Source organism: Passer domesticus, chromosome 3, assembly GCF_036417665.1.
Source record: "Passer domesticus isolate bPasDom1 chromosome 3, bPasDom1.hap1, whole genome shotgun sequence".
In the NCBI taxonomy this organism is placed as follows: domain Eukaryota; kingdom Metazoa; phylum Chordata; class Aves; order Passeriformes; family Passeridae; genus Passer; species Passer domesticus.
This window is the reverse complement of record NC_087476.1, coordinates 23515597-23527912: the sequence shown is the minus strand read 5'-3', so window position 1 is coordinate 23527912 and position 12316 is coordinate 23515597. Positions and strand designations below refer to the sequence as shown.

At 37.0% G+C, this 12316-nt stretch overlaps 1 long non-coding RNA gene across 2 annotated transcripts in view; it reads right to left on the bottom strand.

Annotated features, from left to right (window-relative positions):
* The window catches only part of LOC135296152 (uncharacterized), a 38033-nt gene that overhangs the window by 18067 nt on the left and 7650 nt on the right, over window positions 1–12316 (bottom strand). The window contains exons 2-3 of one of the 2 annotated variants that reach the window (XR_010358215.1): window positions 11219–11306; window positions 9648–10520 (exon numbers count right to left, since the gene is read on the bottom strand). This is a non-coding gene — a long non-coding RNA (uncharacterized LOC135296152). Of the gene's footprint in view, window positions 1–8956; window positions 10521–11218; window positions 11307–12316 lie in introns of those variants that run through there. The other variant, XR_010358214.1, reaches the window with a different exon arrangement.

Genomic DNA, 12316 nt, shown 5'->3' with positions numbered 1-12316 from the left:
CCAAGCCCAAGTGAAAATGTGCTTGGTCAGGAAAACTGCATGTTACTGAAAGAAACTACTTTACTCATTTAAAGTTACTTTTTTTTTTTCTCATGAAAATAAGCTGTGTCTTTAGAAGTTATAAACACCTTTGATTTTTTTTTTTATGTTAGCTCTGAACTCAAGGCCACATTGATAGTAAATTTGATGTTACAGGTATGATTAATTAGATCAGTAGGAGTTTATCAATGTGAATGTGAGCTCATAAACTGCACCACCAGAACTTGCCAGTTTCCTCAAAAGAAAAGCTTCCATGCTTTCCCAAATGTATGGCCATCTTATACTTAGATATTCAGAACAAATTTAAAGTGAAGGTGTATTACTTTGTGGAGTGATAATGTTGTGAGTTATCACCATCCACATTATTAGTGAACCAGTGCTAAGATTCACCAGTCTCACAAAAAAATATATAATTTTTCAGGCAGCTAAAAGCCACTTTGGTTCCTGGCTTAAATAATTCTGGCTGCCCTTTACAGATTTTGTATTGATGGAAATTGCCTCTTCCCTGTCAGGTATTTATGGATTAGTCTTATCAGAGACTGATTCCAGCAAACTGTATGTATTTAAAAGAGGACAAAGAGCCCATTACAAACAATGCTATTGATTTCACAAAAAATTTAAAAAATCTGCTGTAAATAAGGAACTTAAACAGTTTACGTGGGCCTAAGTAGCTGGGTCTACTTATCTGCTGATAATTGTGTTGCTTTCACAGAGTAAGCCGTACAATAATTTATAAACTGTACATAGAGACAACAAGCTGAATTTGAGGACCAAAAGGATGCAGAAAAAACAGATGTCTCTGCTGAGGATCAAAATCAGATACAAGTGTGGTGATGCACTTGTGTTCCTTTGGAGATCATTGTTGAAAAGGAGAGGAGTAGGCGACAGCATGGTTCAGTCATAGCTAAAATAGTAGAAGAATAGTTTAGTGTCTAAGGTGACAATTAAGTAATGAGTATTCTTAGAAAAAGGCTCAAAACTTTAGGCAGGTGGATGTGACATTGCCACTGGTCATGTTTTAAAAAAGGAAGTAGAGCAGTAGAGCAATTAATTTGAGGAAACCTAGGAAATTGGGTGGATGAGTAGCTCACATAGAGTGTGAGCACATATTCTCTGGTATATTAGAGCCTTTCTGTGGTGTGATGGCTCTAGCATGGTCTTTTGCAGTCACTTTTAACAGCAACTAGAAGGTGCATCAAAATGAAACTAAGATCTTAAAGAATAGGTATAGAACTACTGCAACTCTAAGCCAACTGAGGCATACAGGGGCATACATATTTCTATAGAGAAGTATGCACAGTGTGAACTAAATGCATATTTTACAATTTCAAACAAGAAAAGCAAACAAATAATAGGAAATGTCTCAGACAAAAAGGCCTTTTTATTTTTTGCAACCAGAACATCTTGGGTAAAGGTTCACAACATTTTATAGTTCAGCTGACAGCATGCTTTTTCTGAGTAAAGGTGAAGTCTCTGAAGATTGAGAAAGCAAATTCAGCAGGAAAAATACTTTGATACTGTAGTTGTGTCCATTCTAAAATGACAGGTTTTGTTGGCATGAAGTTATTCAAGATACTGCCTTAAATGGCAGAGGAGATTTTTCATTCTTCTGAAATATAATGTGAAGGAGAATTATGTTAAGATCTGATAAGAGATTCTTCTGCCTAAATTAAGGTGCAAGCAAGACCATATGGCAAAGTCAATTGTACAGATTTTTTTTTTAACAGTAAATAGGAGGCAGAAAGATATAAAAAACTAGGAAGAGGAAGGAGGGAGAGAGGGACAGAGTGAGACACAGAGAGAGATTAAGAAAAGATATCACCACAATATAGATTCTTGTGGTATCCTGCTGGTCCTTCTTCACCCTGGTCTTTGGTGGGGCCAGTTGGCAGTTGTTCTTATGGAGGTACCACTTTTATACAATCCAATCCCAGAGACCCATGGGTATAGATGCCATTCCGACAACTTGGGCTGGCATGTGTATTCTTTCCCAGTTTTCCACTGTGCAATTTTTTTGTCTGGATAAGTCTTAAGTTCCCACAGTTTGCACAGTGGCATTTTGTCCAGTGTGCTGATTCCAAACCCTCACCTTTGTTAGGCCTGGAATTAATGCCTTCCTGTTTTGCCATCTGTGCTTATCTCAAGTTCCTGTTGTGGTGACTTACCTTATGGGGACCGTGTTTTCAGACATGCAACTGCATTCTTTAAGTCCTCACACATGTGATACAAGGGCATTCAAAACCTCAAAACTCTTTTCAGGGAAGGCTGAAAAAACTGTGCAGTTATAGTACAACAAGTACTATACATACAGAAATACAACAAGTAGTATTACTGAGGTGACAACAGCTGATAAAGAGATAAAGCAAAGCTTATGTTTTGGGACAAGAAACTACACTTGCAAGGAATTTTTCTGGTGCAGATAATATACTTCCTAAAATTAACTCGCACAATTCCAGAAGATACTATGGAACTCTGCATGTCCTAGAAGAACTAAAAGAGATGATGAGTACATGTTATTAAACTAAATGTTCTCATTGCTTTCCATCCTTTCCAGGTTGCCTTCTGGAGAAATGACACTTTATGACATATGTTCACAAATTTTGTTGCAAAAATGCCAATGTTACTTCCTAGCCTATTGGTCCAGTTACATTTACCTTGGTACAAAATCCAAATAAATGCAAAATGCTTTAAAATTCTGGTGAAGTTAGTTAGTGAAAGAATGGTAAAGGGCCCATACCAGTGCTGGTCTTGAGGTATAAAGGCACCAAGAGACATACAGGTAGTTGTACATAGCTGCAGGGCTCCTGGGAGATCTGGTGTCTGTTGGCCTCTGAGCACTAATATGGATTATTCTCTGGCACTACTTGTTCTGCTACAATGATGGGTGATCTCAGTAAACATCTCAAAGCTGAAAGGCCTCCCAAATAGTTTAAAGTTGTGACATTTTCCACTTCTAGCCATGTGTTCCGGGCTAAAATCAGTACTGTGTCTTTTGATAAAATGTTACTGTAATAATTTTAATAACTCAACTCTGAATTTCGTGCTCCAGTGATTTTCCAATGTCTAAAGAACATCCTCTGCCCCAATCCCCCCCACCTCCTTCCTCCCCCCCCCCCCACCTCATTTTGAAATCATTCTTTCTTTGGCACTTAATTTCTTATTTCCTAGCTGGTAATCAGTTTTTCTTTGTAATGTAGTACTAACAAAAATAGTGTCCTAACAGTTTTAAAACTCAAGGAAAATCCCCAAAGCAACGTGATCTGTACAGAAGAAAATCACTGAAGGCAGAATTTTTTAAGTCAAAATACTTCCATTATTTTGAAAGTAAGTGTATATTAAGCATGATTACATAGTAGAAAAAGCTTCCTCCGGTATCCAAGATGGCTATACAATTCTTGACTTCAAAGTAGCAATTTAGTTAAAGATAGATGCAAACCATGTAACTCCTTCACCACCTGGCATGTGGTCCTAGAGTTGCGCTTTCATTACTTTGTCAAAATGTTATCAATATAATGCTTTTTCAAATCCATATTCTGACAAATATTATCTTAGGAACTGTAAATTTTAAGAGATTTAGATTTTAAATTATTCAATTTTAAGGGCTATACAATTACTTATATCTGAATACTCCCTTTTGGCACTCTCTTAAGTCGGGCATATTCTCAAATTAAGTCAGGTCTTTTCTCAAATAATTTGACCTAAACTGACAAGCCCAAATATATGAATTTCCTGAGCATATTATCAGCTGGGAGCAGCTAGTAGTTATAATTACTTGTTAGCTAATATACGCCGAACAATTATGTTTGGAGAGTTACATAACCTTGGACTGGTCTGCAATAAGCTTGCAAATTTAGAAAGCAACAAATGACCTCCGAGCATGTCTAAGACAAGAAATAATTAACAAAGAAATTTCCTGATGTGCTGTAGTATACCCCAATTTGCAGCTAAAAAACATCACTTTCTGTTCTAAATGTTAGCAGTTATGGTGTATCTACTTTGTTATCTGCGTATGTCAGAATAAAATCAATAAAACTTGCAAAGAGCAATTAAAATGCAATAACAATCCCACTCAAGGGTTTTTTTTAAGCAATATGAACAACTAAGATGATGATGATCGTTACCACCTCTATTAATTTTTCCCCAAAGAAAGGCAGATTTGCATATTTTTGCCACAAATACTCCACCTGCTAATACAAGCCTCCCTTTGCCAGCTCCATCACCGCGGGGGTGCACACCTGGTGCAGAACTGCAGAACTTGCCCAGCTCAGCAGAGATGTTTTAAGCCAGCACGCTGTGCTTTGCGCTTGCAGCGGGCAAGCGCCGTGTGCCTGTCAGGCACCAGGTGTCACAGACAGTGCCTGCACTGCCTCATGGCAAGGCTGAGGTGACTTCTGCACTGCTGTCACCCAAATACAAAGACAGGTCTGAGCCAGAGCTCTCAAGCTGTGGTAAGCATCCCGTGATTAATATGCAAGCTACTCATCCTGTGCATGCATCCAGCCTAGCACGGAGCCAGGAGCTTTGCTGCTGATGCTGCCATTAATGCTCTCACCTAAGCAAACTGCTTTTAGAAAGTGCAGCCTAGGATATCCTTCCCTGTTGATAATTACAGTTCCATAAGTATCACACTGCACTCAAGTGTTTCAGAAAGCTTGTTTCAACAAAGGGAGTTCTGACCCTACTCACATTGTAATGTGAGCTTATGTTTTCTTCAGTGTTTCAGTCTAGGAGAGGAGAATCTACAGTGCAACAAATGAGAGAAGAATCTGTCTTGTAATCCAAGCATGGAACTATTGATGAAAAAAGGAAGATTTTTTTTTTTGTCTAAATTTGAAATTATTTGTGAATATTTGACTGCATTACCAGCTAATGCCATTTTCTGTACTTCTTGGCATTAAAAAAATCAAAATAAGTAAGAAGACATTCAACCAAATAAACACAGAAGTCTTGATGTGACATTCAATATGTTTGCAGAAGTGACTGACAGGTAATGTAGTACTTCAGGACAGGATCTAAATTAAAGGTTTGCTATGAATAATGTATTTGTCAAAACTGGTCTTGTCCTACTCACAAATACCTGTACTAGGAATTTTTTTTGTTGCATTTTTAGAAAAAGGTTTCATATTGAAAGCTTTGACATGAACAGTTTTGGGCTATCTAGACCCTGTACATTCTATTGTTGACATGAATATTTGGAATTCCCTATTTTATTGTCCTTTAAGCAGGAAAATAAATTATTTCGTATCCTTTTATCCCTCAAATAAGGTTATTAAAAACCATAATTATTTTTGCTTGTTTTTCAAAATAGTCTTCTTTTACCCACATGGCAGGAAGATAAAAGGGCAGAAACATATTTTAGGACCAAGGAGTTATAGATTGAAATAATATAAAGACATTAGAATTTTTTTTCCCATTTTATTTTGAATTTAAAATTGCTTCCTGGATAAAGAAACAATTAAGTCATAAACCAGATTTATTAGGTTCTTGAATACTTGAAGTTCAATTTCCTATTTACTCAAAAACAGTGAAGGAATTAAAATTTTTTGAACCTTTATGATTTCAACCTTTCTGGCTTAAATGCCTAAGCTGCAGGACTTTGTACAGGGTTTTTTTGAGGTGAGGCAAGCTAAACTCATAGAATTTCTTGTCCTTCAGCCGTTAAGACTTTGTGGTGGTGGAGGAATGATGCCCAGGGAATACTGTACAAGTGAGCATTATTTTTGTGCAGAACACTTGGAAAACCAGTGCCTATCTTCTCACTCAGGAGTGTCTCTCAGTATACCATGTTTCCATAGTGAGATATAAACCAAAGCATTTTTTCAAAAAAGCACATACATCAAATTTAATGGTCTTTGGTTTGTATCACAGCATATTTCCTCTACAAATTTAATCTCACAGGAAAAGCATGTCTGTGTTTAATACTGTCAATCAGATCAGATGACTACAGCTATCACTGAGGTTAAATCCAAGTGTTGCAAACAGATTGTGGGACTGGAGCTGGTATTGAGGCACATAGTAGGAGTTTTACACTAATGATTGATAAGTTTATGCAACCAGTTCCTTTTTTTTTGCCAGTGGCCATATTGAGCAATCACTAAAATACTTTCAAGATCTATGACACTTGCTGTTACTTGATCCTGTCTCATATTTTTTTTTTTCCCCCCAAAGTTGACCATAATGAATAGTAAAATAAGCAAGCATGACTGATTCACTTTTGGCTTAAGTTATTTTTTTTTTCCTGAGAATAGCATCTTCCAAGAGATGATTCCTGAAGTAATACATTCTAAAGCATGGAATATGCTCAACATGCAAGATCAGGGTTATTGCATCTTATTATATGGGTAATGTGGACATAACCAAAAAAGCAAGAACTGAAAGTTAAGGATTTATAAAAAATTTAATAAAATGCCTCACTTTCTAAACATTTTTGTTTTAATATTCTGTGTTCCAGAAATCCTGAAAGACAGAAAAACCCAGAGATATAGATGAGTCTATAATAATGTGTGACTGGCGGAATCTGTGGCTTGACAACTGTCATGTCCAAATTCAATTTAAAAATACAGTAAGTGAACTATTCACTGACATTTATGATGGATTTTAATCACCTTATTTTTAGTATGGGTTACACATTCCCAGTATTTGTGTCTTTATTTTGTATTTCATACTTCATAATGACTTGGTAAATGGAGAGATCTGAAAAAAAGTACTTGGGCAAATAGATTGCAACTTGGATAAAATTCAGGAATGAGTCCAATAATTATATCCATAAAGCAACTATGTCTACCCAGATAAATGCCTGGACATTAAGATGGTGAAGTACCCCAAGGCTTCAAGTGCTGTGGTGACAAAACCATCTCAGCTCAACAGTGTCTTGCCATCTGTTTAACATTTAGGCTTCTTCATCATTCAAAGCAGAAATTTCAGTGCCCAGGGACTAAAAATGCTCAGAAGAAACCTTATGAACACTCACCAAATTGAATCAGCGGTAAATGTGCAACATGGTTGTATTTATTTAAAAGCACAGTTAGGGAAGTTAGTACTGCCCACCTACTGCAGGTTGTGAAGGGGGAGAAAGTCAGTCTTTTACTATATTATCTTTTTTATATTTGTGCCAGAAATGAAAGGGTTCCCCCTTATTCCATCAAAAACATCCTTTTTTTTTCCTGCCACATTAAAGACTATGCTGAGAAAGACTTTTCATCCACCCTTCCTGTTGAAGGTGTGACATGGTACAACACAGAGCACCAGGTTCATAAGTACTAAAAAAGGGATCAAGTGAGCATGAAGTTATCTCCAGATCAGTTCTTACTTAAAATCTACATATTTGCTGGAAAGGGGAAATCCTGTAGCTTTTGTTTAAGTGCTGCTGAAAGACAGTGTCAAGGAATCTTTTAAAAATAGATGAATAAACAGTGCTAGGAGTGTAAACCAGAACCCATGGCTGTCCTCTATTACCATCATGGAATTATAGTCTTGGCTGTGGATTCTGTCATGAGAAGTGAAGCATATCTGGTAAATACATAGACTTACTGCTGGACTCATGGTTAAGGCTATAACACAAGCAGGGAGAAAAAGATGCAGTTTGGAGTGGTTTCAGATGCAAAAGGACTTACATAAAATGTAATTACATAACGTGTGTCAGTTACTGGCAAATAAGCACTATTCAAGTATTCTTAGGTATATCCTGCATAGCTGGGCAAATAATCTTTTACAAACATATGAAACTTCCAGCAGACTGTGTACAGTCTTAAATCCAATGTGTGTTTCTAGTCAGAGAATCCCATAGCTGGAAAAAACCTTGGAAAGTAGCATTTCAGATACACTCATTCCAGAATTTGAGGTTCTTCCACTTACTAGGTAGATGCTGTGAAAACATGCCTACACTGCCTTTATGGAGATTTTAGGTGTTTAATTCAGACTTATGTAATATAAATCTACAGGTAATACAAAAAACAGTGCTATTTTGAAGTGGTTCTTCACAGGTTTAAGAAGCCCAGAGGTTCTTCATATGGCTACCTATTTCCTAATCCCAGGAAAAGGGCATTTAAATGGCATACATCTTAGTATGACTACAGCTGATATGGATATTGAAAGATAAAGGTATCAAAATATGAATTTTTGTTTAAAAGCCTCTGAAAGGATCTCCAGAATGTACTGAGTTTCCCAAATTATATTCCAGTGAAGATAAGAAAGTATTTTTCCTCTTCAGAAAGAATACCTCAAAAGCAGTCCTGCAATTGTGAAACAAATTGTCACATTTGTCTTCATGTTAGTCATTCAGGATGAAACCTGAGGTTTTGACTTGGATTTTAATGACATGAATGGCATAGAGCTATGGCCTTCTGTCACATGCCATGGAATCAGAAACACTGGGGCTAGAAATGAACTCAAGAACTTTTCTTGTCCATCAGTCTAAGGCCAAATAAAGTCTCTTTCCCTCTTTCCAAAAGATCTGTGTACCATATTCTTACAGATCTTTGATGATGAGCATTCTGCAACCTCCAAATTCAGTACTTCCAAATGTCAACAAGACCTAAACATTCTAAAAGTATATGTGGCTTATTTGTTTCACTAAGAATGAAGTCAAACCTCAACTCACCAGCTGATATCACTGGATCCTCACCAAAATTAAAGTATCTGTGGTGCAGATGAGAGGTTTAGGTAAAGTGAGATTAAAATACCATCACAATTAATAAGATATCAAACCCCAAGGATTTCTACTGATATTATTGAGGATATTCATATAATTGTTTTACAATATGAAAAAATGGATCAGAATCTGCCCCTTTGATAAAATTGTTGGGGTAAGAAGATTCTTTTGGACTTTTATAAAATATGTCTTTGCTAAGTCAGGTTTTATTCCGCAGGACATTGTTCACAGCAACTGAGGTATTGACCAAAGTAAAAAAATGTTCCATTTTATTATGGTAAGTACATTCTCATACAGACTCAATTTTCTGTAGCAGTGGTAATATAGTACCTTTACTACAAAATAAACATGTATTTCATGTTGGCATTTCTTGTATAAATGGATGAAAGATCCTAATTCAATTTTTGATGCAGTTTTGCAGTCAACCAGTTGCTTTGCATAATTGGGGTGACAGATGCACTTTATTGTAGTACCAAATTCACTTTGTAGCACATTTTTTAAGATGGTACAATGGGCCTGGATCTTGGCCAACATCAATAATGGAATAATAAACTTATACAAGTAGCAGGGAAATTGCAGTTGTTTTAATGAAAATGCCACTTCTCATGTTTGTTCTGAGGTTATTCTGCTCAACAGTTGCTGTTAGGATAGAGGACTTTTAGGAAAAATTCTCAAATATTTTTGTTTGAGAGAGGTAAGAAGTGACATTGGAAAATAAGATTCTGAAAGAGCCTCGAAAAAACAACTCCCCCTATATTATGCACAGAGAAAGGCACAGAGAAAGTACAGGATGACTACTGAGCCACTACTTATAGAGCAAGTCTTTTTTGTACGGCCCTATAAACCAAGCGAGTCTGTCAAAAACTGTTCTCCATCCTGACTGGAGGTCAGACAGGAAAACACAGCCTGGTCTACAGGGTTGTCCTGCACTAATGCTTTCTTCATCCACATCGCTCACCTGATCATCGGAGATTTGTCTACACAGCTTTCTTGATTCATTGTTGCCAGCCTGAGTGGGACAAATCTTGGAGAAAAGCAGCATCGCTCACTGGAGTTCTGTGAAAAGTGTCAGTGCATGTCAGAGCATTGATTCAGGCTGATATTGATGTGAGTTCTGTTTCTGACAGTTGATCAAATGCTCACCTATCAAAAATCACTGCCTCTCATAGCTGCTGCTTAGAACATAACTTGCAGTGTAATGCTCTTCAAATGTGATTTTTTTTGCGGTACGGTAGGGTTTTTTTTATTTTGTTTTTACTTAGTGAGAAAGAAGATAGGAGATGCTGAAAATTAAATTGGCTTCATAAGGTAATATTTCTATTTTTACATATGATTTTGCAAATTTGTCCTTAAATAAGCAAGATGCAATCTCCTCTGAAGTTTCATAGGTTCATAGAATCGTTAAATTTGGAAATAACCTCCAAGATCGTGAAGTCCAACCTTCAACCAAAAACCGTCAATCAACTAAATCACAGCACTGTCATGTTCAGTCACTTCTTGAATATTTCCAGGCAAAGTGACTTCACAACCCCACTGGGCACACTGTTCCAATTCCACTCTTCAGTGACAAAATTCTTCCTGATGTCCAGCCTGAACCTTCCCAGGCACAGCTTGAGACCATTTCCTCTTGTCCTGCTGCTGGTTGCTTGGGAGAAGAGGTCAACACCCGCCTTGCTACAATCTCCTGTCAGGCATTTGTAGAGAGTGGTAAGGTCCCCCGTAAGCCTCCTTTTCTCCAGGATAAACACCCCCAGCTCTCTCAGTTGCTCCTCACTTGATTTACTCTCCAGCTCCACTGCCCTTCTCTGAACTTGCTCCAACACCTCCATGTCTGTCTTGAAGTGAGGGGTGGATAGTAGAGGATTACAGGTACAGCCTCAGTTTTCACTTAATATCACAGAAATACTGAAACTGCAGTTCCCAGTAGACCCAAAGAGCAGGAAAACCGTATCAGTTGGAATATTCTTTTAGTGCTACAGTGCTAGGCTGAATATTCTTTTAGGCTAAAGTGCCTCTGATTTATCTTCACTGTACAGTGAAAAGAAAACTTAATCAGCATCTTGGGTGATCAGAGAAGCACAAATAAAAGTTGATTCTTTGAAAAGACCTCTTAATAAGTTCTACAGTCAATTGTCATCTCAGAATACTACTTGTTTTTTCTTAATATGCAGAGTTCAATTGTGTGTGTTTTCATTCATCTATGTATACACATAGATTTTAATTTTCACAGAAGTCCACAAAAAGATCAAGTAGGTTACATAATTGTTTCTGATCTTTCCTGTCCTCCCACAGGCTAAGCTTTCTGAAATGCAGATAACTTTTCTGTCATTTCAGACTGTTTGAATCTCATCTCTTCAGAGAAAAGTTGAACATATTTAAGTTAAAGGTATTACCCACATCTGGCTGAGTACACCATTATTACTGGTTAGACCACAGTTCCTGTATTGAATTGCTTTCCTGAAATAAAAAGCCCTAATGTCTGAATTTTTACATTCTCCTCAAAACACTTCTGTGTGATAGCCGTCTTACCTCAGCAAGAAGGAGCAGTGCTGGTGCTCAGAACACTCTGTCATAATGTTTTGTGCCTTTGAGCTGATGAATAATCCATTTTATTGACCTGAAAAGAGCAATAACATCCATTCATTTCAGAGGACCAGTTTTGTATGTATAACGCCTCTTTCTTGGATAGCACACTGTGTAGTTCATGTAAGGCCAGTAGCTCCAGGCCCATCTGTGAAGACTGTTTTGATGAACACAGTTCCATCATCAGCACCAAAACATTTGGATAATTATCCCCAGTGAATAATGCTTTTTCTTTAAATAATCCTCAAAAAAACCCCTTGCTTTTCTTTGTTTGCTTGTGGGTTGCTGTTTTTTTTTTTTTTTTTTTTTTTTTTTTTTTTGTTTGTTTTTGTTTTTGTTAATGTACTCATTATTTTTTATTCACTATTTGCTATTTAGTATTTAGTCATTGGTATCTTTAGTGTTTCCAGGTCATCACTGCACAAAACTTCAGAAAAAGCACAACCTTTTAAATAAAAGAAGTTCTGCCTTTTGAGCAACATCAGAAGAAAACTCATGTTTGATCTAGTTCTAGTATTTGATTTTTTTTATTTGAGGCTTTTTTCTCTAATTCATTTTGATCCTTGATATCGACTAATAGAATTGTTTAGGTTGGAAAAGACCTTCAAGATCATTGAGTTCAACTGTTAACCCAGCACTGCCAAGTCCACCACTAAACCACATCTCCAAGTGCCACAACTACGTCTTTTAAATCCCTCTGTGGATGGTGACTTAGCTACTTCCCTCTGCAGCCTGTTCCAGTGCTTCACAACCCTTTCTGTGAAGGAAGCTTTTAGAATATGCGATCTAAATGTCCCTTGGTGCAATTTGCTATTTCCTCTCTGTATTCATAACAACATATTTTATTGTCGTTTTTATCAGATTAAGTTCTAGCTGGATTTTGGCCCTTCCAATTTTCTCCCTGCAGAACCTTATGACATCTTGGAATCTTCCTGAGTTGCCTTCCTCTTCTTCCCAAAGATCATAAAATCTCTTTTTTTTTTTTCCTGAGTTCCAGTCAACTTGTTCCCCGGCAGCTTATCTTTCAGCACACATAGACGTTCT